The 22,978-nt window shown below is 40.5% G+C and overlaps 1 long non-coding RNA gene across 1 annotated transcript in view; it reads left to right on the top strand.

Moving 5' to 3' along the window:
- LOC139313350 (uncharacterized) overlaps window positions 1–22,282 on the top strand; it is a 66,476-nt gene extending 44,194 nt beyond the window's left edge. Inside the window, exons 2-4 of the long non-coding RNA XR_011600090.1 lie at window positions 12,642–12,723; window positions 15,831–15,869; window positions 22,235–22,282. This is a non-coding gene — a long non-coding RNA (uncharacterized lncRNA). The remainder of the gene's footprint in view (window positions 1–12,641; window positions 12,724–15,830; window positions 15,870–22,234) is intronic.
- Window positions 22,283–22,978: the final 696 nt, after the last annotated feature.

Genomic DNA, 22,978 nt, shown 5'->3' with positions numbered 1-22,978 from the left:
AAAAAATAGTAAACAGGAGTATTAGGTATGTTTGCTGCAGGATAAAAAATTAAGATCAGTAATAATAAATCCATTGGGACGTAGTGGCTCAGTGGCTAAGAAGCTGAGCTTGTCGATCGAAAGGTTGGCAGTTCAGCGGTTCAAATGCCTAGTGCCGCGTAACGGGGTGAGCTCCCGTTACTTGTCCCAGCTTCTGCCAACCTAGCAGCTCGAAAGCTCATAAAAAATGCAAGTAGGAAAATAGGGACCACCTTTGGTGGGAAGGTAACAGCGTTCTGTGCGCCTTTGGTGTTTAGTCATGCCGGCCACATGACCACGGAGACGTCTTCGGACAGTGCTGGCTCTTCAGCTTTGAAACAGAGATGAGCACTGCCCCCTAGAGTCAGGAATGACTAGCAGATATGTGAGAGAGGAACCTTTACCTTTACCTAATAATAAATCTATCTCTTATTATGAAGTCACTAAGGTTTGAGCTTGACTCAACTGAAAATGAATGTTACTATTTATTTATATTGGTGAGTTATAATAAGCAATTACAACAATGTCAAAATATATCTCTGGTTGTATTTCAAAACCAAAACCGAAACCACATGCGTTGTTGTTTATTCGATTGTGTGCCAAGTCAGTGTTGACTCTTAGTGACCATATAGATCATGGTGTCAAACTCGATTTCATGGAGGGCCGCATCAGGGTTGTGTTTGACCTCAGGGGGGCGGGGTGTGTGTGTGTGGCCAACCCGATGTCACTCGTGTCGGGGGTACCTGTGGTGGCCTGAGCACTCTGCCAGCGAAAACGGGCTTCCGAGCTCTGTTTTAGGCTGAGATGGCCTCCTGCAACCCTCTGCCAGTGAAAATGGAGATCAGGAGGGCCACACATGGCCTTTCCTGAGCTCCGTTTTTGCTGGCAGAGGCACCACGGGCCAGTCCTTTGCTGTTTCCAGGGTGACCCCAGATCTGCTGTTTCCAGGGCCAGATCTAAGCACCCCATGGGCCGGATCTGGCCAACGGAACTTGAGTTTGACACCCCTGATATAGATAGATTTTCTCCATTATGATCTGTCCCTAATCTCGTCTTTCAGCAGTGACTCATTGCCACTGTAACTGAGTCAGTCCACCTTGCTGCTGGTCCTTCTCTTCTTCTTGCCCCTTCCACCTTTCTCAGTAATAGAGTCTTTTCCAGAGAACTGGGTCTTCACACAATACGTGTAAAATTGGATAATTTGAGCCTGGTCATTTGTGCCTCCAGGGAGAACTCTGGATTGATTGATTTGTTTGATGTTTGTTTTCTTGGCTGTCCACAGCATTTCTCCAACACCAAAGTTCAAAAGCATAAATAGTCTTTCTATCCTCCCTCAAAGTCCACACACATGCATTGCAGTGGTTAAAATAAACGACAGAGGAGGTTTTACTTAAACATACAAGGAACTTGGACTTTATGCAGCCATGCTAGTCTCTTACGCCCTGAAATCAGCCATGGAACAAAAAAATAAACTTAAGGGTTCATTCTTGCAAAGACTGGGAAAACTAAACTGTTGCTCTTTGATAGTCCTGCTTGATGAAATTTTTTCCATGTTGTACAGGGCGAGTGGCAGCTTTCTGTCTATATTCTGGCATTAAATAGGATTTGTGATCCTCCTATGAGCATCACTTAAACAGGTCCATGCCCCAAACTAATTTATTTTGCTACTTTTCAGTGGAGATAAATCCTTTCAATGGAAACAGGTTACACAATGACTAAACTTCTTCAGATGGTTTACAGTAAAAGTTAGAGATGATCGTGGGTTAATGTTGGACTAGAACAGTGATGGGATTCAGCCGGTTCTCTCCGGATCGCGTGAACCGGTAGCGGTTACTGCGGGAGGCTCCGCCTACCCTCCCGGACGTAATGTGTGACTACTGCGCATGCGCAGAAGACGCGCACTCGCATTTGCGAACTGGTAGGGAAGGTAAGTAAATCCCACCTCTGGACCAGAACACAATTTTATCAGGGAATTTTGCAGGGGAAGCCCAATCCATCTGGAGGGCACCATATTTGTTTGTTTGTTTATGGAATTTATATTGCTGCCTATTTGCACATGGCGACTCAAGGCGGCCTACAAAATATAAAACCTCATATAAAAACAATAAAACTAATTTAAAAATAGTCATATAATAAATTAATATAATAAAATCACCCCCTGCCCCGGTGACAGCACCTCACACGAGCCATTTAATAGGCTCCATCCCACTCTGGGTTCCCCAGGCCCACTGGCAGAACAGGGTCTTCAGCGCCTTCCGGAAGAGTGTTAGAGTGGGGGCCATTCTAATCTCTGGGGGAATGATGTTCCAGAGAGAGGGGGCCACCATGGAGAAGGCCCTTCTTCTGGGTCCCAACAGGTGTATCTCCCTAGAGGGATGGGACCCGCAACATTCCTTGCCTCCCCGCTCTGATGGGTCGGGTAGATGTGACCTGCAAGAGACAGTCCCTCAGATAACCTGGTTCCTACTCACAGTCACCCAGGGATGAAATGCTCCTGGTTCGGACCGGATCACCGGATCTGGTAGCGATGGCGGCGGGTGGTTCGGAGAACTGGTAGCAAACATCCCCGCCCCCCCCCCATGCCCAGCTGAGCCGTGCAATCATCAGAGGCTTTTTAAATTATTTTTAAAAGCATTTTTCTACAACCTCTTCAAAATGCTTTTAAGAGTAAAACAAAAAGCCTCTGATGATCGCGCCGCTCAGCTGGGATTGTCAGAGGCTTTTAAAAGCATTTTTTCTACAACCGCTTTGGCTGAAGAGGTTGTAGAAAAAATGCTTTAAAAAGCCTCTGACGATCCCAGCTGAGTTGCCTAATTGTTAGAGGCTTTTAAAAGCATTTTTTTTTACAACCTCTTCGGCAGAAGAGGTTGTAGAAAAAATGTTTTTAAAAGAAAAAAAAGCCTCTGCTGCTCAGGCAACTCAGCTGGGATCGGCAGAAGCTTTTAAAAGCATTTTTCGACCGAAGACGTTGTAGAAAAAATGGTTTTAAAAGTTAAAAAAAAAAAAGTTGGCAACGCCCACCCTGTCACATTACCCACCACCACCAAGCCACGCCCACAGAACCGGTAGTAACAAATTTTTCATTTCACCACTGCAGTCACCCATGCCCTAATCACCATGTTGGAGAAAATTGGGTAGAACCGTAGAATTTTAGGGTCATGTACAGAATTCTGCAGTGGGGCCAATCTTCATGCCTACCAATCTAGCTCATAGAATTATTAGAAGGAGGAGAAAACAGCATTCATATTTCGGGTGCGGGGGGAATGGGATGATGGTAAATAATAAATGGATGAAGATAAATAATAAATTCAAAGGCAGTAGTGAAGAATGCGATCTTCTAACTCATGAAGCCTCCTTTAATTCAATCATTTGAACAGAATCAGGTTTTTAAGAGAACCTACTTAAATATATTTGCAGATTCAAGTTGTCTTATTATTAAAAAATTGATGTCCTTTCTTTCATCTATATTTCACTCTCTCAGTACAATTCACCTCACAAGGTGGTGGTTGTGGGAAAAATAGGAGGAAGAAGGAGTACTGTGTGTGTTCATATCTTGAATTATTTATATAAGTAATAAAAGCAGGATATAAATAAATAAAAGATTAAAAAATACTTTTTCATGGAGGAAAATGCGTGCATTTAAATTAACTAAGGAGTATGCAGCAGAGTTGTCTGTTAATTTCCAAAATCAGTAATGCTGAAATCATGAAATATTTCAGTTGTGAAGTTTCCGAAAGATTCATGAGCCATGAGCCGAACTTCAAAAGAAATACAGTCATTTATTAGGAGCACCATTTCGGCAATATTCGGATGCAGTTAGAACTAATCCCACGTAGATTTACGTTCCCCTACGACCCTGTCTCTCCCCTCCTCTCTGGCCATGTCATAAATCACATTCTCCAATTAACCACTTTGGCTGGCTGTGAAATCCAACACCCTCCTTCTGATTGCGGTCAGGAAGAATGTATGGAATGCACTTCAGTTAGGGAAATCAATCAGCTCTATCAGTTCTCCCTCCCTCCTGCTCATGGCAACTTGAAAGCTTTGCAAGTTGACATCAGTGTTATGGTTACTAAATTATTCTAAAATACTCCTGCTGTTCCTGAAATTTAAAATGCAGGGCAGAAACTTTCCAAATATGAAATATAGCTGTAATTTGCATACCAAGTAGCTTCAGTCAGCAGTAAGAATTTAGAAAGGGGCAAAAACCTATTTTGAAACTATTAAATATATTCTTAGTGTGCAAGTATTGCCTTTCTAATGACTCATCTGTTTTGCCGCTACTTTATTTTATTTTATTTTTGCTGTTCTCAAGTTGAAATCATAGAAATTCAAGAGAACGAACTCCCTCAGTTTGCTTGTTAGATCTAAAGAGATGAGTAGAGGCTTGGCCTGGCAGCAAGCATAAATTTGATAAATAAAACATAAATTGAAAAATCATTCTGGCCAGTGGTGGGATTCAAATAATTTAACAACCCATTCTCTGCCCTAATGACTGGCTGGGTGGGCGTGGCCAAGGTGGGCATGACCAGGGGGTGTGACAGGCAGAACTCAGTCTCCTGCACTTACAGGAGCCAAAATTAGTTTTTGAACTCAGCAAAAACGGGCTGTGGGGGGCCCAGCCCCCCCCCCCGGTGCCCCATTTTGGCCTAGTAGGCCTCCCTGCACTTACCTGGGAGCCAAAATGAGGCGTGTGGGGACTCCTGGAAGGGGAGCAGTGGTGGGTTGCTACCGGTTCTTGTGAACTGGTAGTGGAAATTTTGAGTGGTTCGGAAAACTGGTAAATACCACCTCTGCCTAGCCCCGCCCCCAATCTATTCGCTGCCTCCCAAGTCCCAGCTGATCGGCTAGAAGGAAAAAATCAGGGCTCACTTGACAAACAAGGGGGGGGGGAAGCTTTAAATTGTGAAGCCAAGAAGCCTCCCAACTGATCGGCTAGAAGCGATCCGCTGCTTGTAAACCGCTCGGTGGTGGTAGATTGGCAATTGAGGCCAAGTTGCCTTAAAGCGGTTTCCGATGCTCTCAGTGGTGGCAGAGCGGCAAAAGACTGTTTAAACTCTTGCCATGGTGCTTCAAAGGGCCGCCCTACAGCTGATCAGTGGTAAAAGGCAGTGTGGTGGTAGACCAGTGCGCTCCAAAATCAAATGGGTATACCAGAATGCTCCAAAAACAAATAGGTAGACCGGAATGCTCCAAAAACAAATGGGTAGACTGGTACAGCTCTGCAAGCAGTTAAAAGCCTGGTAGACCAGCACCTCTACTAAATCCTAAATAATTGTTTGTCACATGACCATCAAGCCACGCCCACAAAATAAGCCACACCCACAGAACTGGTAGTAAAAAAAATTAGAACCCACCCTGTGAGGGGTGGGGAGGGACGAGGGGAGGACGAGCCACCCTGAATCCCACCACTGATTCCAGCTATTTAAAGTGCCATGTGTTCAGGTGTACTCAGTCTGGAACAACTAAGCATTTTAATGTACACTAAGAGGGTCATCCGTAATTCCGTAAGATCCTGGTTTACCAATGCCAAGCCAAAATAAACTGTTTCTTTAGGGTTGCTTTTAAGGATGAGATCAGGTATGGAATCTGCAAGTTTGTTTAAAATTGCAGCTTAATGGTAGCTAAAACATCTGGTGAAGAAAAGGAAACAAGAAAAGTTTGCTGTAAGAAACATTTCCCCCCCCCCCCTTGAACTTAATTTTATGTATCTACATTTTTGGGACTTGCTAAACCTCACTGATAAATATACATTAAAACAGATTTTCTTTTATAGGGGGCAGCTCCATAAAATGCTTATTTAATAACTGGCAGTTCAGTTAGCAGTTTTAGATCAATTAATTCATCCTGCATGATACCTAAACCGTCCATATTGATGGATTTTTCCTTAACTTCTCTGTGCCTTCTGTACAAGATGAACTGCAAATCAGCACAGATCAGTCACCGTTACATAACTATTTAAATATACTTGTATATTAGTCATGGCCCAGTGTTTTAAACTTACATAACTTTGAGATAAAGGGATGCTGATTGAGAGATATTTTTCCAGCATTAAGAGAAGCCTCTTTAAAACGCATATTTTATTTATTTATTTAATCAAATTTACATGACTGGTCATCTCCTACAAGGTAACCCTGGCTGGCATACAACAAAACCAACCATTTTAATTTGAATATAAAAACCAATTAAGGCAATTAAATAATCAACATAAGTATAGCCAAGATTGTGAGAGAGTTAATTAAAATCTCATCTGCATGCAACCAGTACAAGGGCTGCCTCCCATCAGGGGTTCCTCAAATCTGATTAGAAAAAAACAACAACCCATGTTTTGTGGGCTTTCCAGAAGGCCATAAGGGTTGATTGAGGCTGATCTGACTTTATGGGGATGATGTTCTGGAGCAGGGGTATCATACTCGATTTCATTGAGGACCGCATTAGGGTTATGTATGACCTCGGGGGTGGGGTAGGTGTGGCCAGGGTAGCCATGGCCAGCTCAACATCACTGGTGTTGGGGGCGTCTGTGGTGGCCTGAGCGCTCTGCCAGTGAAAATGGGATCCCGAGCGCCATTTCCGGCTGTGATGACCTCCTGCAACCCTCTGCCACAGAGGTGAAATCCGGCCGGATCTATCTGGCTCTTATGAACTGGTAGCCCCAGTGGCGGGAGGCTCCGCCCACCTGCTGGGACATCATTACGTCCCATTTTTGACCCTCTGCGCATGCACAGAAGAAGTGCGCACGCTCACATTCCCGAACCGGTAGCGAAGGTAAGTGCATTTCATCGCTGCTCTGCCAGTGAAAACAGAGCATGTGAGGGCCGCGCACAGCCCTCCCGAGCTCCGTTTTCACTGGCAGAGGCACTGCGAGCCGGTCCTTCATTGTTTCCAGGGTGGCCCCACAGGCCAGACCTAAGCATCTCGTGGGCCAGATCTGGCTCAGGGGCCTTGAGTTTGACATCCCTGTTCTAGAGGTTTACACAACAGCAGAAAAGGCTTTTCTCTTGAGTTCCATCAGATGGGATTCTTTAGTGGACAGGACCTGCAGCATGCTTCTCCTGCTGGACCTGATGAGATGAATAGAAGTAAGAAGGAAGCAGGGTGGATAAAAATCAATCATTTTTTTAAAAAAAATAAAAAAAAAATCAGATTTTTTTTATTTAAATCGGATTTTTTTTATTTAAATCGGATTTTTTTTAATTTTTATCGAATTTATTTTAATAAAAAACTTTTGGGGTAAAAATCTATCGTAAGATAGTTTTCTATTTAAGATAGATAAATAATTTAGTTTATTCAGCATGAAATGGAGCTTAGTTATGTAGCATGAGTTTGTATATTCTGCAACACTGGGACTATCGGTGAGTCAACAGTGGGTCAAAGGAGTAGCAGAGATGACAGTTGCTCTTTAAAAATTATGATTTAAATCGAGTTGATTTAAATCAAGCCTTTTTACTAGTGATTTAAATCATGATTTAAATTGTGATTTAAATCAACTCGATTTAAATCAAATCCACCCTGGCAGGAAGAGGCAGTCCCTCAGATTACCTGGTCCATGCCACAGCACCTTGAATTTGGAACGAAACCAGCAAGCAGAGTAATGTATCCTTCTAGGAACAACTATAATTGCCCCTGCCGCTGAATTTTACACCCACTGGATACTCCTCAAGGGCAGCCCCTTGTAGACCATGTTACAGTAGTCCATTCAGAAGATGACTAGATAACTAATCATCTTCATAGATAATTACTCAATTTGGCTAAAGTATGGAGAATAATAGGCTTTTAAAAAAATCTAGCTCTGGAATAAGGTCTTCCAGGTGTTTAACAACCACTGTTAAAAGCCCAATCTAGAAGAGAGAAGAATGGAAGTTCTTAAGTGTATTCCAGCAATTTCTGGAATCTCATCCTAGCTAGTTCCTTTAATATATATTTTACCATATATTGTGTACCAGGCACTCAAACAAAAGCATGTTTCATTTTTTTATATGATATTAATTTCCACTAGGGCTCCCAGAGCTGGGCATCAAAATATGGATGAGTACTAGTTGGCAGCAAAGCGGTACAGAAATCTGTTGTCTAGACCACAGTCATTAAACCATGAGACCCCACGCTGCCCAACAGTTATCAGACATGAAAAGCTACAGCAAGGGTGTCAAACTCAAGGCCCGCGGCCTGGATGCGGCCCATGGGGTGCCTCCCAAGCTCCATTTTCCCTGGCAGAGTGTTGCAGGAGGCCGTTGCAGCCAAAAACGGAGCTCGGGAGCCCGTTTTCACTGGCAGAGCACTCGGACCGCCACAGGCGCCCCCGACATGAGCGGCGTCGAGCTGCCTACACCCACCTTGCCCATGTCCACCCTGGCCCCCTGAGGTCAAACACAACCCTGATGCAGTCCTCAATGAAATTGAGTTTGATAACCCTGACCTACAGCAATAGATACAGAAAAGTTAAACTCTTTTGTTGCCATCTAGTGGTCTTCCACAATTTTGTAGCCCAGATCTAATAGTTTAGGACTCCGTTATCAATATTATGTAGTAGAATTTTATGCTGAAATAGCCAAGTATGTATTTCTTTGGTTTTGCGTTGCTTGCTTTATTTTATTTATTATTTTTGATCTCACCTCTATTACTTCATAAGTAACTCAAGGCAACAAACATACATAATATTCCTTCCTCCTACTACTTTCCCCATAACAACAACCCTGGGAGATGGATTCGGATGAGAGAGTATTGAGTGGCCCAAAATTATCCAGTCAGTTTTCATCTCTGAGGTGAGACTAGAGCTCACAGCCTCCTGGTTTTTGAGCTAGCACCTTAACCACTATACCAAGCTTGGCTCTGTATATATTACATTTTTCTCAGAGCACTTGAGTCTTTATTAGATTTTTAAGATACATAGGAAAAAAATGGAGATGGAAAAGCAAAATAAGTAAATTTAGTTGCTAGCTCACCCATAGTTTCTATAATAAAGTTATATAATCTGAGTAGAAATGGGCAGAGTATAAGTCATGCTGAGCAATTTGTAATTCTCCTTATAGAAAAGAGATTACTTTCAATTAGATGTCTGCAATAAAGCTACCATGAAAAGAAATTATTGAGCTAGAAATGTTGGACTCAGTTTGTTTGTTTGTTTGTTTGTTTGTTTGTTTGTTTATTTATTTATTTATTTATTTATTTATTTATTTATTTATTTATTTATTAATCAAATTTCTATACCGCCCTACTCCCGAAGGACTCAGGGCGGTGAACAGCCAAGATAAAATACAGATAATCCAAATATTAAAAAAGTCCCTTAAAATTATTAAATATTTCGGCCGAAACAAAGATTAAAACACCCAATTTATAAAATCACAAATTAAAAATTTAAAAAAATTAAAAAATTTAAAAAATTTAAAAGATGGGAGTTAGGCCAGGCCAGATTGCTGAAATAGAAAAGTTTTGAGAGCACGGCGAAACGTGCGCAGGTCCGGGATCTTCCGTATCTCTGGGGGGGAGCTCCAGGGGAGTTTATCGGTCAGGTGCAGAATCTCTTAAATGAATTATTTAGGTCCACTTCAGTATGATTTAAGGCTTGGTATCATGATAGAGGCAGGTCATATCCATCACTCTGATGGCCATCAACCACTGATGATGAAGTGTGGTTGATTTTACTAACCCAGCGTTTCTGAACCTTAGGAACTTTAAGATGAGTGGACTTCAATTCCAAGAATTCTCCAGCCTTGCTGGGGAATTCTGAGACTTGAAGTTCACCCATTTTACAATTGTCAAGATCGAGAAACTCTTATCCATTTAATTGGTGGGAGGGGATAGAATTTAAAGTATTGGCTTGGATGGGGTGTTTTGCTGTTGAGAGCCAAGATTCATGCCAATGATGGTCAAAGAAGTACAGGAGAAGTTGGACCTACTGGAGTTAAGGATCTGCTTCAACCGTACAGATAATACAAGTCCTGTGGCAGATATTAATTTGGATCAAAGATCTTGTCCCAAGATGGAGAAATAAATGAGTACAACTTTGCCCATCATCTTCATAACATTATATGTGATGAGTTAGCCCACATGGACTCTGTGCTTTGAGAAGCAAGCATCATCATTCATTCTTCTTAACATAGAAGAATGTTAAGATAATCAGGACAGGAACATCCATAATAGCTTTGTTCACCCACCATCATAACAAGCTATTCAACCAAGATCATAAATTAGTCATCTAATGAACGAGTCATCTAATGGATGATGAGATGTGACCAGTTATGACTGATTAGGTTCAGATGTAGTCCGGATTTTATTTAGCATGTTGTGTAAACCTAGCTAAGAATGATTTATTCAGTAAACTGTGATTAAAGGCAGCATGATGTGTAAACCCAGCAACCATGTTTAATTGTTCCCATTTTGTTGTTGGGATATTTTTGCTTACAAATTACTTCTCTGCTCATTGCAAAGCCTTCAAACTCTGGACTTCTGTAGCAGCAAAACTGTAGCGCATAAAGATAGAAATAATAAATATGCTTCTTGATTTCTAGCTACGGCACTGCTACTTAAAAAGCCAAGGGGAAGTAAATATATTCTGAGTTAGAGCTGTGTTTCTCAGCTGATGTCATTCTGTCAATCCATGGATATTAAATCCCAGGGGTGCCATTTTTTTCCCTCCTTCTCTCCAAATGTGTCAGCTCCTCTTTAAATCCTGCCTGCCAAACGGGCTCCCTGCTTTGTAAGAAAAGTCAAACCAGAGGTCTGCTGGGTAATATATTAGAATGGCTTTACAAAGGAACAAAACTGTATTTTAGGAAGCTTTCCAGAATATTGCTTGGTGAAAGAGGTTCAGAGCTGAGAACAGGAATCTCTGGAATGCTGGGATGAATTGAGGTAGATGCCTCTCTGTAATTGGATTTGTCAGTTGTGAGAAAATTAAAAATTGTTCTCATGCATTATGCAGAAGAGCAGGTCGAAGTTGATTAATAAGCCTATCAAAATCTGTAAGCGTTGATGGGGATGGTTATAAAAAGGTCCAAGTTGCAAAGAGAGTAACTTGTCAAATATGAAAAATATAGTACAATTCCAATGAGCAGAAGCCTTACAGTGAAAGATCCAACTTGAACCAAAAAGAGGAATTTCCTGTGAGAATTACCGGTATTAAGCAATGGAACAGCTAAAGTTATGGGTGCTCCCTCACTGGAGGTTTTCAAGAATAGTTTAGTTAGCCGTTTGACAGAATCATATTTATTTACTTATGAAATTTATATGATGCCCATCTAACTGTCATGTGACAGTTTACAATCTGATAAAACAGTATTAGGAAAGATTAAAACGGTAGAAGAGTAAATATGACGTTAAAATTGACAGAAAATCAGCTAAGATAGCGGGATGTACAATGTAGTGGAGGTGGGATCTTCTTTTAATGGAGCCGAAGTGGCACAGTGGTTAGAGTGCAGTATTGCAGGCTACTTCAACTGACAGCTAGCTGCAGTTCGGCAGTTCAAATCTCACCAGGTTGACTCAGCCTTCCATCCTTCTGAGGTGGGTAAAATGAGGAGCCAGATTGTTGGGAGCAATATGCTGACTCTGTAAACCGCTTAGAGAGAGCTGTAAAAGCACTATGAAGCGATATATAAATCTAAGTGCTATTGCTATTAATCCAGTAACAACCTCCAGGATGCCTTCCGTCCAGGCCCCAGGCCAATCAGCAAAGCCATACAGATGCATCAAATTTTTGTGATGCATGAGGTGAAGGGTGGCTCAGGCTAGAAAACATTTTCAGTTGTGTCACCTAGTCTTTAGACAGGCTCTCTCTAGAGATTAGAGTGGTCCCCTCAGGAGTGGACTTCCAGAAGCTAGAAGAAGCTGAGCTCTTCCAGAGGGTCTCTGGATGTCATCTTCACCTTCATCATTTGGTCTTCAAGGTGGTTTTTGCTATTACTCTTTGTCAGAGTTTGTTGCAGCAATCAAATCCAGAAAGCACACACAGGTAACTGATGCAGCAGGATTCATTAACTTCTCTTTATATACATAATAACACATGAGACATACATACAATACCAAGAGTGGTTCTTCCAACATGGTAGAGATGACAAGCAAACACAGGCAGAGGAGAGAACAGTTTCAGTTCAGAGTTGCAGACTAGTTTGCAGCTTTAGAGCTCAGAGCTTAATTCAGACAAAGAGAACCTCCTTTATACAAGGCAGTTAAGCTAAATCTAAGCCACGCCCAGGCTCCTTCCTGTCTCTTTGTTGCTCCCCCAACAAATACTATTTCAGTTTCCAAACAGTCCACATTGGTTGACTTGTTACCATATCTATTCCAGTCTATGAATATTCATACTCTGACACTGTTGCTGTTGGTTTTGACTTGTTGAGTTGGTCTGAGCTCTGATGTTAAGGAGAGCGTCATAGAGAATTTTTTAAATTGTGTGCATACATGTGAGTGAGTTACTGATGTTTTTTCATGCTTGTTTTTATTTTCATTAGGGTAGATGTTTTATTTTATTTTATTTATTTATTTTCTTGCAAGCCTTGGGGAATTGAACTGGCTTCAACAATACAATACAAATTTTATAAGTATGTGAATACAACAGTTTGACAAAAAATTGTCTTAGGAAATTAAATTATGTAATGAAATGTTAATGGCAGGTTTTTCTGTTGCAGTGATCCGTACGTGAAACTTTCATTGTATGTAGCAGACGAAAACCGAGAACTTGCCCTGGTGCAAACAAAAACTATTAAAAAAGTAAGTAGAAGTAATAAGCATGCATTTGAAAACCTGTATTTCTCACGTGTTTCAAAAAGGGCAGTTATTCCTAGCCTGGAAGACAGTTTGGTCTAGTGGTTAAAACTTTAGGCTAGACACCAGGAGCTCATGAGTTCCAGATGCTGCCTTAGGCATGAAAGTTAGCTGGGTGACTTTGGACCAATCAAGCACCTCACAAGTTTGCTGTTGTGGGGAAAATAGGCAGAAGAAGGAATATTAGATATGTTGGCCACCTTGAATTATTTATAAAAATAATAAAGATGAGATATAAATAAATAATAAAAATACCCAAGAATTCCATAAAGCTGGAATCACCGTTGAAAAAGTCTTACTACAAACCCTCTAGTTGGTCTGCTAGACTTTAATGATCATTTGTTGAATTGAATAGAAAATCTAGGCTGCAAAATTTAAGTTGGTGAGAAATCCAGAGGAACAGTAGATGGCACAAAAGTGTTGAGTTTTATGTATCTTTGCTGCCATCTGGTGGTGCTTTGAATTTTTGCATCAGTCTAAATCTGGCGGCTTTAGCAAGGCACTTGTAGTAGATGCTGACTAATAATATTCCATTGGCATGGTGCGAGAAAACTATCAATGATTCAGAACATTGTATTTCAATCTCAGCCAAAGAGAACATGTAACGTTAATTCTGATACAGCATCATTTCATTTCATTTCATTTTATTAGATTTCTATACTGCCCTACTCCCGAAGGACTCAGGGCGGTGCACAGCCAAACAATAAAAACACATACAATACAAAATTTAAAAAATAGAATAAAATCAAATTAAATAATTTTTCAGCATCACTGAATATTAGGCCAAAGTTCACCTTTTACTCATTACAGTTATTAATAGTCTAGGTTCAAGATCAGGTAACATCCTAATTTATACATATCTAAGTAAATATATGAAAATATCAGGGGTGAAATGCTACCGGTTTGGGCCGATTCGCCCGAACCATTAGTAAAAAATATTACCAGTTCACTTGAACCGGTAGTAAAAAAATGCTTTAAAAAAGTAAAAAAGTTCCAACAATCGCGTGGCACAGCTAATTGTCACAGCTGATTGTCGGAACCTTTTTTTTTTTTTTTTACTTTTTTAAAGCATTTTTTACTACCTATTCACCTGAACCAGTAGTAAAAAAATGCTTTAAAAAGTAAAAAAAAAAAAAAGGTTCCGACAATCAGCTGTGACAATCAGCTGTACTGCGTGATCGTCGGAACCCTTTTTTTAAAAAAAGCATTTTTTTACTACCTATTTGCCTGAACCGGTAGTAAAAGAATGCTTTAAAAAGTAAAAAAAAATAAGATTCCAATGATTGCGGGCACAGCTAATTGTCACAACTGATCGTCAGAACTTTTTTAGAACTTTTTTAAGTTGTTGTTGTTAGTTGCGAAGTCGTGTCCAACACTGGTATAATTTTAAATCGTTTTTTAATTGGGTTACTGATTTTAATTTGGTATTGTATTGTGATTTGTATTGAAGTTGCCATTTTGTAAGCCGCCTTGAGTCCCTAGGGAGAAAGGCGGCATATAAATCGCAATAAATAAATAAATAATAAATAACCCATCGCGACATATGGACAACATTCCTCCAGGCCTTCCTGTCCTCTACCATCCTCTGGAGTCCATTTAAGGTCATTTTTTAAAGTTAAAAAATGCTTTTAAAAAAAAGTTAAAAAAAAAAGTTGGCCATGCCCACCCAGTCACATGACCCCCCCCCCACCAAGCCACGCCCACCAAGCCACACCCATAGAACCGGTAGGGAAAATTTTTAAATTTCACCAGTGGAAAAGATGCCTTGCTCCATTTCTCCTGCAGATCAGAAAGAAAGCAATTACAAATATTAGCGCTTTGTTAATGTTGGTATTCTCTTTCTCAGGTTAATTCCACACCTAGCTTATCAGGTTTGTTCGTTTGTTCTGTTCCTGGCCTTTAAAAATGAACAAAGGATTGTTATCTCATGATGCTGTTGCTATTTGGAAAAAGTATATAAATTGAGATGTTTTTCATGCTTTAAAAATAAATCTGGTGTTTGGGTTCTTTTGTTTGTTTGTGGGTTTTTTGCTTATAAGATAAACAGTTTTTCTTATAAGCTGTCTCAGGTACTCCCAATGCATTAATTGATGGACCAATTAAATAAGATTATTGAACAATATTTTGAAATGTATCTCTTGGTATTCCTTTCCTTTTTTAGAGTAGAGAGTATAAATTAAAGGTAAAGGTTCTCCTCGCACATATGTGCTAGTCGTTCCTGATTCTAGGGGGCGTTTCCGTTTCATCTCCGTTTCAAAGCTGAAGAGCCAGTGCTGTCGGAAGATGTCTCCGTGGTCATGTGGTTGGCATGACTAAAGACCAAAGGCGTACGGAACGCTGTTACCTTCCCACCAAAGGTGGCCCCTATTTTTACGTGCTTTCGAAGCTGGGACAAGTAACAAGAGCTCACCCCGTTAAGCGGCACTAGGGATTCCTAGGGCACTAGGGATTCGAACCGCTGAACTGTTGAGCTTTAGATTGAGAAGCTCAGTGTCTTAGCCACTGAGCCACCGTGTCCCTTAGAGTATAAATTATGCTTGTGTAAATAACGTGACTGGGGATGATCTTTCTACTGGCATATTCTTTGGCCAATAAAGAATTCTATTCTATTCTATTCTATTCTATTCTATTCTATTCTATTCTATTCTATTCTATTCTATTCTATTCTATTCACCGTATCCTCCAGTAACTTCCCCAGTGACATGCTGAAGAATTTTTAATAATGAACTATTTAACTCTCTTTATTAAGACATCTCTGCCCAGGTCATCACTGATCAGCTCCCACTGTGTAGTTCCTAATAATAGTGGCATCTATTTCTGGTTTATCCCACTTCACATGGCCTCCCATAAGTAGCTTGCTTAGCAAATGGATTTGAAGCCTTTTGATAACAATGTCTTTATTCCTGACGAAAGCTGTGCCAGTGATTTTTCTTCCCTCCTCCCTCTCTCTCTTCTCTTGTAATTCACAAATTGTACTGTATATTTGCAGCATTTTCTAAAGGGTTGTGTTACTAAAATTTCCACCTTTTTTTTTCTTTCTTTCTTTCTTACAGACTCTGAATCCAAAATGGAACGAGGAATTTTATTTTAGAGTAAGTTTTGGTTTTAAGAAGTTTTACTCTACGTTGTATGTTGTTCAATACTACTTGTATAGCATTAATTTGCCAAAAAAAAATTTTTTTTGTGGTCTGTTTAGAAACAGTTCTGGGTGGTAGCCAGAATGTTATAGGTTCCCCATTTTCTTCATTGCCTGTCTTAGTTTTAATCGGAGCAAAGGGATGAAGAAAAGATAAACAGATAGAGGTGGAGAAAAAGACTAGAAAAAAGGCAACCATGTTTGGTTAAAAAGTATCAGATCCTAATGTGCAAGTTGGTATTTACCGTATTTTTCGGAGTATAAGACGCTCCGGACTATAAAACGCACCTACCTTTTTTGGTGAGGAAAACAAAAAAATAAATAAATCTGTCTCTGCCTCCCAGCAATTTTGCCTCCTTGCAGCAAACAGCAAATAGCCTACTTTCATTTTCGTTTTCAGTATAGCTTGATTAGCACAAGAAAAAAAAAATCTGCTCCCAGCAATTTACCTCCTTGCAGCAAGCAGCAGAGGCCCAAACAGCTGAGAGTAAAACAGCTGAGAGTCAGGAGGCCGATCCAATCAACTTGTGCTAATTAGGCTGTGCTGAAGCTGAAAGGAGCTGTTTTTTTCTTGCTGCTTGCTGCAAGGAGGTAAACTGCTGGGAGGCAGAGGCCAAAGGGTGGGGGCCAGTGGGTGGGCGGGGCTACATTCAGTGTATAAGATGCACTTAAATTTTCACCCCCTTTTAGGGGGGAAAAAGGTGCATCTTGTACTCCGAAAAATACAGTAGGTTGATGAACCAGCTTTTAAGATGTTGAAAACTGCTAGATTAGTGTTTCATTTTTATTTACAGAGAGGGGAGCTGGAATTGCATGTGCGCATGAGAAAAAGACCCAGACTTTAACCAGATCTAGAGTTTCAAATCTTTATTTAGATCTTCCAGATTTGTTATCTCTCTCCTTTGAGCCACTTTCTGGTTAATCATAGCCTGATCTCTCAAGAACATATGCAAGCAAGGTTGAGTACATTGTTAAGAGATTGTTCAGAAGGGATGTCTAATCTTGGGTGATGGACAGGAATACTTTGAAGAGTTGTACCTTACAAAGATGCAAGAGTCTTGGCAACACAACTTTCCACACATGTCCCTTTGACGATAGTAGACGGTGGTAGTTCTAGGAAGCTCTGGTTGTAATTTCTGGGGTATTAAGGTTTGAAGAGGACTTGCTAGCCTTTATTCAATGGCAAGAGTAGTTGAATTGTTACTGGGCCATGGTATGTTTGCTGGAGAGCTGGCTTAAGTGGGGCAAGCCAATGAGCCATCACATACTTTCAAGGTATTGGATAACCGAGACTCCTCTTGCTGATCCCTGATAGTTTCAAATAAGAATGAGAATTTCCAATCCCAGTCATACTGATCTAATCTTAGGTTCCTTGGCTAGAAGTGAACATTCTGAATAGGACACTGTTTACTCTCCCATGTCTGCACCCTCCTGCCCATTCCTTTGTAGTTGTATTTGTGGCAGTGTAGCCTGTCTCCTTAAGAACGAAAGCATATGAAGGAAATAAGGATGCAATGTCCTGCAAGATACACACTAAATGGGAGAGCTTTTCATATGAGAGGGTAATAACATAGGAAGTTGCTTCATTCCAAGTCATCCCACTCTAGCATTATTTGCGCTTTCTCTCTAAGGATGATGCCTTTTTTCAGGTTTTATTTCCCCCCCCCCTCCTTGTTTCGGATGTAAATATTTGGGATAGAATCTGAGATGTATGCAGTCTTACTATGACTACGACTAAGTGTGTACCCCATTATTAGAATGCCTTTTGGGGTTCTCATTTCACTTAAACAAAACCAGTGGGGAATAGAAAACATTAGTTTATAACAGGGATGTCAAACTCATGGCATCACGGTGGCGTAACATGACGTATTACAATTTCCCCCTCTTTGCTATTCCAGGTGTGGGCATGTCCAGTGTGTGACACATCTGGCCCGTGGGCCGCAAGTTTGACGGCCCTGGTTTATAACATTTATAACATATAGTGCTTTGGTATTTTTAAAAAACTTATCCACGCTGGTGTCATCTAATTTTACACTATAATTCCTAAGTTAACTTCAGCTTTTGGAGTAGCATGCTTGATTTCCTAATCTACCAGATTATTCTTAATTAATAGGCTACGAAAAGAAAGAGAGAGTATTGGGCTATAAATAGCTCAAAGCATCTAGGTCATGCCCAAATGTGCCACAAAAACATAATTGTTTGCAACATAGTACATGATCCAGATTCTTAGTGTGTGTTAGTGAAGACATATTACAATCCCTAGTCATGTTCCGTATTCTCACGATTCCAGGATTATCAACTCTCATTCTTTGTATTACTTCTGTATCCTCCAAATTACATGCTTAGCCTTCCATAAGTGAGGCTTCCTTATACCCACACACATTCCAACTCTTTGTCTCCAACAAATGTCTTCTTCAATTACTGGGAGTTGATTTATGATGCAGAAAGTCTTCCTTATCTAGAAATTATATTGTTTCAAGCTTAGTGAACTGAAGTCCCGTAACATGGAAAAGTGTATTGTTTCACTTCTCTCTTAAATTTTATTTAAAAAGAGAGAGTGAAAGGGAAAAAAAAAACCCTCAAGCAGAAAAAGGGCAAGGTAAAATTTCAGCAATTTAAAATTAATCTTAGGGAGCAGCTGTCTGCTAACAGACTGAGGCATTGTAAACTGTTGAATTGCTACTGTCTTTTTCAAACAGTGTCTATCCAGTTGGCTTGCTTTATGCTCAGTGTTTTAGAAACAATATTTTGGCACTGTCTCAGTAGTATTATAAATGGTCTTCAATCGGATTTCTATAGCAGTGTTAACAGTGAGAAGTAAGGTTTGATTTCTGTAGATATCTGAATCTACGGAATCTTTCACTGAGTCTTTCTAATACTAAGGAATGGCCAGGGGGAAAAAAAGGGTGGGGAGGACAGAGTTGAGAGTGGATCAAATTTGTTTTGATTAGTAATGCACAATCCCAGGAATTGTTTTGGCACTGAGTGTCTGGTCCTGGCTTTTTCCATTCCAGTCATAACAAAGTTTTAATACATGGGAATCTTTCTAGCAGAACTTATGTCTGGTCAGTTTGCACTATATGTTAATAAAGCTTGCAGTGCTGAACTCCCAGACTGCAGAGTAAACCTAGTTACTTGCAGTGGGGTTTGTTTTCAAGTAAGCATTCATAGGATTCAGTTCTGAGATGGCCATCTTATATATGTTATATAAGTTATATAAGTCCCCTTAGGGCAGGGGTCTGTAACCTTAAACACTCAAAGAGCCATTTGGACCCATTTCCCACAGAAAAGAAAACACCGGGAGCCACAAAACACTTCCCATGCCTGACTATTTCTTGAGCAGCCACAAAACTAGCATATGTAGTTGAATTAAATGTTCTCTTTTCTTCTGAAACTTTTCTTTTCTTGGATTTATCCATGGTTGGCCTACTGGGGATTGAAAAGCTCAATAAATCGCGTGCCAGCGGATGTCACACATTGACAGTTGTGATGCATATTTTGAGTGACGGAGCCGCAGCAGAGGGGTGAAAGAGCCACATGCGGCTCCTGATCATCAAGTTGAGCATGCTCAATCACACTACCCATTTACTAAAAGATAATACCAAGTATAAAGACTGTTATGTGTTGGCCGGATAAATGATGATAATAAGACCTGCAAATAGAAGAAGAATGATTGTGGCAAAAAAAAGAGAACAAAGATAGTACCAATTGTGATAGGCACCTTGGGTGCGATCCCAAAATATCTGGAGCACTACTTGAACATCATCGGCATTGACAAAATCATAAGTCAATTGCAAAGGGTTAGGGTTATCTTTTAACAGCCTTTTTAAGGAGCCTTGGTGGTGCAGCGGACTAAAGTGCTGCTAAGTAGCACTTAGCTGCCAGCTGCCTGCAACTACTGCGAGTTCAAATCTCACCATGCTCAAGGTTGACTCAGCCTTCCATCCTTTCGAAGTAGGTAAAATGAGGACCTGGATTGTGGGGGCAGTAAGCTGACTTTGTATAAAAAAGAACACCGCTTAGGGGAGGCCAAAAGCCCTACTAAGCAGGTATATACAAAAGTATGACAGCTATTGCTTAATGCATTGTAATCCGCCTTGAGTCTCCGGAGAAGGGCGGCATATAAATCGAACCAATAAATAAATAAATAAACAATAAATAAACAGCATCAAACAACAACAATTCCATTCCTTGGAAAAGGAATAAAAATGCTAAATCTAGTCAAAACAGCTGGCTGATTGTATAACCAACAGCAATATAATTTCATTCAGCTGTACTTTTCTACTGTTTACATTTTTATAAGAGTGTCTAAGGGCTCATGTGGTAGCATCTAGCTTGCAATTAAGGCTGTAATCTTAATGTTTCTTGGAGCTGCTCAGAGCAGAGAAGAAGTAGAGAATGCTAAACTTGGAAGCTTATTGGTCATAAAAAGGAGACATGTAGAGAAGGAGTTCATCCATGTGTTAAGTGAGGTTTCTAGTGTATTTTTGAATGTTTTTCTGATTTGGGCTGGCTCCTGGACTTTCTGTTGCCTAGCAACCAAGGAGTGGAATCAAAGAGCTCTTGAGATGGTGGAGAGGCTAAAATTCAAAAATTAAAAGAAAATCAAAATTGATCTTACAAAAATTAAAAGAATCAGGCTTAAACATAGAATAAATTTAAATAAACTACTTTTTAAAATAGATATGAAGATAGGAAGCCAGCAGGGATGTAGCACATATGTGGCCATTCTGAATGTCATTATCTGACCACTAGACAGATACTGTGTTTGTATGCTTGGTGCAAGCAGCTGCTACTACTCAGAGAATGATTTCAATGCCTTCAGATCAAGGTAGCTCTGCTGGAACAAATAAGTTGGAGAGAGAAGCAGGTGGGTGGGACTCAAGAATGTGAGCTGTGGTGACGCATGGTTAGAGTGCAGTACTGCGGGCTACTTCTGCTGACTGCCGGCTGACTGCAATTTGGCAGTTCAAATCTTACCAGGCTGAAGGTTGACTCAGCCTTCCATCCTTCCAAGGTTGGTAAAATGAGGACCCAGATTGTTGGGGGCAATAGGCTGACTCTGTAAACCGCTTAGAGAGGGCTGTAAAGCACTGTAAAGCGGTATACAATAAGTGCACTATCTGCACTGGAGAAAAATTTGGGCCATTCCCTAAATCTGAGTTCCTGCTCTCAAGAAAGGAATCAGATGAACTGAAGGATATAGTGGCGACAAGAGAAAAAGTGCTATTCCTTATTGACAAAGTGAGCAATTGGCACACTGCAATAGCTACTTGCAAGGTTACTAAGGAAGTTAAAGCTGAATTGTAGACCTCCGAACTGAAATACAAAGTCTGATTCTACACTTGTACCTCTATAATTGAAAACTAGATGTTGGTCAATGGAACTCCAATTTTTAAGGTGTCATGAGGAGATCCAGAAAATTGTAGGCCTCTCAGCTTAACATCTGTTCTGGGGAAGATAGCAGAAACTACTATTAAAGATAAAATATCAAATTTTTATAGACACAAACCTAATCCAAGAATACCCAACAAGATTTCACTAGGGAAGGTCCTGTTGAAGTTGATAATAAATAAGTAGATAAGGGCGAGCCAGCAGATATCTATTTAGATTTTCAAAAAAAAAAAAAAACTTTGATTAAGTCCCTCATCAAAGACTTCTCAGTAAGCTTAACTGCTATGAAATGACACAGCAGGTCCTCTTGTGGGTAAGCAACTGGTTGAAAAGTAGAGTAGGAGTCAACAGACATTTCTCACAATGATGTAACTAATGGGGCCCTTCGGGGTTCTCTCTTAGGACCAGTGCCTTTTAACATATGTAGAAATGATCTGAGATCAGGTGTAACTAGTGGAATAGTCAAATTTGCTGATGATACTAAACTGTTCAGGTAAAAACAACAAAGGGCTGTGAACAGCTCCAAAGGGATCAATGGACATGAAAGGAATAGCCATTTGCCATCTTGTCTGACCTTACGTCTTGCTTGCAGGAGAGAGGGAACAAGAAGCGTTTGGCCATTGACATTAACTTCTCAATTTACTTACAGCCTTGGGGTATCCTAGCTTCTCTCATCCTATCCAATTCTGATCAGATATGACCTTGTTCAGCTTTTTGTGATTGACCAAAGTCAGCTAAATATTGCCACTTGATGGGGCTTGGCTTAATAAGGAATATGACCTAAGGGAAGGGGGAAGGTCCAATTTGGAACTCTTGGAGAAAATAAACCTCCATTTTTAAAACAAGTCTCATGGGGCAGTGGGGGGAAAGAAAAGCAAGAGCCAAATGAATTTGGATTTATAGACTTCTCTGTTTGTTCCCTTATAGGTAAATCCATCTAATCATAGACTGCTGTTTGAAGTGTTTGATGAAAATAGATTGGTGAGTATTTCCCCCCATTATGGTTATTGACTTTATACATTGTGCCATACGTTTCATTTTTCCTTCTCTCCACTGGGGAAAATATTTCTTAAAAGTGGGACGTGGAGAGATGTAATATGCATTAGTAGTAAGAGGCTAATAAATACAGTTCCTTTTCAGATTGACAAGAAGATAGCAAATAGCTCTTAAGCCCTTCAGTGGCTTCAGAACCTTGGTCTTAATGGTGGTAACTCATTTTTGCTACTGGAAGGGAGATGTCAGATATAGTAGAGATGTAGAAAACAAGCTAATGCAATTAAGTAGTAAGATGCCTAGGCTTGGATCCAGGAAAGGGATATTGAAAAGTGTTTGATGAGAGACCAGGTTAACAAACGGTCACCTTAACCTGAGCTGGCTGCCATGCACTTGGTTTCTATAATCACTGACTTTCAAGCTTCCATATAAATCCACTCAGGTGAAGAGCTGCTGTTTTATCCCTCCTCCAGGAAGTAGCTAATAAATGTAGAGGTTTTTCTATGGTAGCTCCAGAGGTGGTATTCAGCCAGTTAGGACCGGTTCGGGCGAATCGGTAGCGGCGACTGCGGGTGGGCCTGTGCACCCGCCCTGGTGTAATGCCGTCCTATTTAGCCACATTTTCGAGGCCAGGCCAGTCGTGGGTTGCCCCCAGTTCACACCGGTTCTATAGAACCG

Source organism: Pituophis catenifer, unplaced genomic scaffold, assembly GCF_029215685.1.
Source record: "Pituophis catenifer annectens isolate HBS135680 unplaced genomic scaffold, rPitCat1.0.hap2 SCAF_2, whole genome shotgun sequence".
NCBI classification, from domain to species: domain Eukaryota; kingdom Metazoa; phylum Chordata; class Lepidosauria; order Squamata; family Colubridae; genus Pituophis; species Pituophis catenifer.
Note: the sequence above shows the minus strand (reverse complement) of the source record. Positions and strands in the feature narration are given on the sequence as shown.